This window comes from Pantherophis guttatus, chromosome 3 (assembly GCF_059756535.1).
Source record: "Pantherophis guttatus breed Tessera chromosome 3, ASM5975653v1, whole genome shotgun sequence".
NCBI lineage: Eukaryota > Metazoa > Chordata > Lepidosauria > Squamata > Colubridae > Pantherophis > Pantherophis guttatus.
In genome coordinates, this window is record NC_142065.1 from 81,787,167 (window position 1) to 81,791,337 (window position 4,171).

Here is a 4,171-nt window from a genome sequence, read left to right on the forward strand (position 1 = left end):
CAATCCAGGGCACAGGGTTCCTTTTCAGTTAGATCAGTCCTAACCTTTTTTTGGCCATGTCCCACCTATACATCTCTAAAATACTGATTCCCCCCCCCCACCATATAATTCTTGCTATTCAAAAAGTGAACTCCTACTCATGCAGAGGAAGCCTAAAAGGCCATTAACTTGGTTTAAACAAGGTTCCAAATTGCCCCCATTAAAAATCAAATTGCCCCCCTGTGGGGCGTGAGCCCCACATTGGGAACCACTGAGTTAGATTGAAACTGGTTTTCAAGCAGGATTATAAAGGTGTCAAAACATGAAAGTACTTCTATTTAGTCAGGGATCAATCTTCCTTGTGAAAAGGATCTTGCTATTTCTATGCCTGGAGCAAAGTCAGGCTCCTAATTTTCGATAGATACCCAATGTGACCAAGCATCTCTGAGATAAATGGGATGATGGTGATCCTAATCAATTAGTGGGTACAAGGAGATGGTTCTGAATTGGGTAGGCACTTCCTTTAGCAGACAAGGCCAAGCCTCTGAGCCAAGATCAAGTTCCCAGTTGGAACCACTCCTCTGGATTTCTGCTACTACCTTCTCACTTTTAATCTGAGGATGAACCTGGATTTCTCTACCTCCCGTATTCTAGAACAGGGATAGAGGGGGGTATCTGAACATGCTAAATACATGCTAACCAACACAGTTGTAGAAAGCCATGTAGAGAGAAGGAGGAGGAGGAAGAGACCACCATGGCAGCACCCAATAACAACAGTCCAACTATATCTGGATGTAAACACAGCCAAGAGAGCCTTTAGGACCCAACAGGGCACCCCAGACAGACGCACACTGGGCAAGACAAAAGCTACAAAGTTGTGTTTTGTTGTCTTCTTTTACTTCTACATCTCCTGTCCTCATGCAAGAAAAAAGAAAAAAGAAAAGGTGAGCAAGAGCACGTACATCGCTGTGCAAAGCCTGGCTGTATTTTTAAAGTCAAATAAGTACAATGGTATGTGGCAAATGGAGTAGGTAAACAACTTCCATCTGGTTGCTGCTCTTGAAGGAACCATCCGTTCCCATGCACAGCAAATTGAAGAAACAATGGCACTAATGAGCCTTGCAAAATGCAACTGTGAATCATGAAAGACAACACTGCATTTTGCAAGCGCCAGAATAAAAGGTGAAATAATAAGCTAGCAAAGAGGAAAAGAAAGCGAGCAATGATTAAATGATCAAAAGCTGGCAGAGTGAATTCAATGTCACTGCCAGACGCAGCCATCTCTCCCCCACAAGTGAAAGTTAGGTTTCAAGCGCGGTGTAATTATAGCCGAGGTTGTCAGTTTGACATTAATGCAGCCAGCAGAAATTTCCTAATTGGCCTCAGAGGAGAAAGTGAACCAGAAAATATATTAACATTTTAAAAAAGCATATTTTGCCTAATCCTTTCACTTTCCAACAATATTTGAAGACCAAAATGCCCCAGGCAGGAGAATTTAAATGAGCAATTTTGTTTTTGAAGGAAACGGCCAATGAGACAGAAAATAGACTAAAGGGAAATCATTAGTGGATGAGAGATACTGACAGCCCTGCCTTGCTGACTGGCCGGCCTGTCACTTGCAGTCTGTGTTCTTTAGTTCCACGCTATGAGCTAAGTTGATAACATGAAAAGACCCATAAACGTGCAGCCAGAAGTCAAAGCCTGTTATCTGGAAATTCAAATGGAGGGAGGGAGGGAGGGAGGAAGCTGGGGGCGGGAGGAGAAGAGCAGGAGGAAAAGAGGAAGAGAGCTTCCTTCCTTCCTTCCCTCTAAAACTGGCCATATCAAGGAGAACAATAATAAGCCATTATCTGACATCAGTGGGCGAAGGCCCGCCAGTGTGCGTGCATGTATATCTATATCTATATATCTATATATAGTATTTCCCCCTCCCTCTTTCTCTCCCCACCCCTCCTCCCCACTTGCCTATTTCCTCCCCAGTCAGCCATGAAGCTTCCAAGCCGCAGATAGCAACAAAATGCTTAAAGTTATGGCTGTAATATCACATGTGCCCCACTTGATGTGATATGACCATCGCAGGGAAAGGAAGCTAAGCGCAGTCAGGTGCTGTTAGTCCCTTGGCTTTGATGGAGCAGCTGAGGCTAGCATTGCCCCTGGCAGCCACTCCAGGGCAAACCAAGACTTTTGTCCTTTTGAAATGAAAGAGGGAAAGAAGGGTTGCATCAGGCAGCCAAGCAGGCAAGGAAGAAGGGGCAGGAGGGTGAAAAGCACACCCTGGGATGTAGCCCAGGTCAGGGTGGGCAAGGGATAGCTCTTATCCAAGAGCTAAAAGAAGATTCTCCCTTACCAAGGCAAAGGCAGGTGACTTCAGCATCTCTTAAGGCTCCAAGAGGGGAAGAGAGAAGAACCATGCCTGAACCTTCAAGGGAGAAAAAAAAATTGAAGAATACTTTTCCCACTTTTTTTTTTGCCTGCTTCTCCTTGCAAAGAATTCAAAGGATCTTACTCTTGTTTTCTTTAACTCCCAATTTGGCCTTTTCTATTCACAACAACCTTGTGAGGTAGCTTTGGCTGAGACAGGGCTAGGGTCCCTCAGAATGTTTTGCTTGTCAGGCTGGTCCGGGGTTAACTGGGTTTATGCTTACTCAGCTCCATTTTCAGAGCTCATAGACTAAACTGAACCATCAACTGATTTCACTGACTGAATCTGCACAACAGGGTTATGACTTGGCTTAGGGCATGCAAACTTTCATATTTTAGGATTTGTGGCTGGTTTTTCACATCTCATCCTATCCCTTTAAACTCATGCCTCCTTTTCAATGGACAACTTCCATCACCCATTGACAAATTCTGGGTTACACTGAAGAGACTTCAGAAATGTTGAGATGCTGATGAAGTGCAGTATATTCAAAAGCAGATATGTTCCTCAATGTAACGTCCTCCAGACTTCAACTAATGTAATAATTAAAAACCAACAACTCTTGGTAATGTTAAGTCACAGAAGGCTGCAACTAGAGAACTAAGATTCAGAAATCAAGAGATGAGGAAAAATGAAAGGTGGGACAGACAGATAACTTGATTCACTCCAGCCAAAATTAATATCCCATTGATTTGAAAGAGGTAGTCAAAGATTGTCTTAATTCTGTCCCATAAAATAAAGATGAGTTTGCAATTTTAAAGTCAGTGATTTAGGAGATTTCACTGAATCCACTTGGACATATTCTGATTATTCTATATAGTAATTTCATGTGAGTGTTCTGAATACTCCCAGATTATTTAATATACCTATTTTCTCTGGCCTTCTCCTTTCCTGCCACCTCCTTCCCAAAACTAAGAGAATGGATGGAAGTTGTTAGTTCTCTAATCTCAATGGGTTTATTAAAAACTAGACATTAATCTGAAAAAAATATGGCAGCCCAGCAAGTAGGAAAAAAAAAATACTGCAAATGTTTTTCTGCCATCTTTGCTGTCATTACTTCTTTACAGTTACATTAAGGAGTATTGATTTTGAAAAATAAACAAATGCTTCCAACTGTACGCAATTTGATATCCTGGCACACCTCTCCACAACCAAGCAGAATTTCAGGCCTTTCAGAAAAGACACTGTAAGCATCCTCCGATTGTGTGTTTAACTGCAAGTGGCTGCACATGCACAACAGGTTAAGCCTGAGTTCATAACATGTTAAAACTAAAAAGGGGGGAGGGAGGGAATCACTTTTTAACTTAGAGGAAATGAAACTCTGGAAAAAGTGGACCACTCCTGTTCCCCACCATTGCGTCAACTATACTTTCGGATTAATTAACTGCAAAAAAGGCAAGCAAGTAGAGAGTCCCCAGACAAAAAATGGACTCACCCCCTTCACCCACAAATCCCAGCAAGAAGAAACATAAAGTAATCCCAAACATGGGGGGTGGGAGGGAAACGCCAAGCTAATTTTCCTAGGCACATCTACAGTGTAAGTAAGACAGGGGTGCCCAAACTTGGCTCCTTGAAGAGTGGTGGACTTCAACTCCCAGAATTCCCTAGCCAGCAACTTGTTCATATTTATAGCGCATGCTGGCTGGGGAATTCTGGGAGTTGAAGTCCACCACTCTTCAAGGAGCCATGTTTGGACACCCCTGGTGTAAGAGGTCAATCATTCCCAGCAAGGAAGGAAGCCTACAGCTGCTGTACCCGCTCAAACTTCCAAAA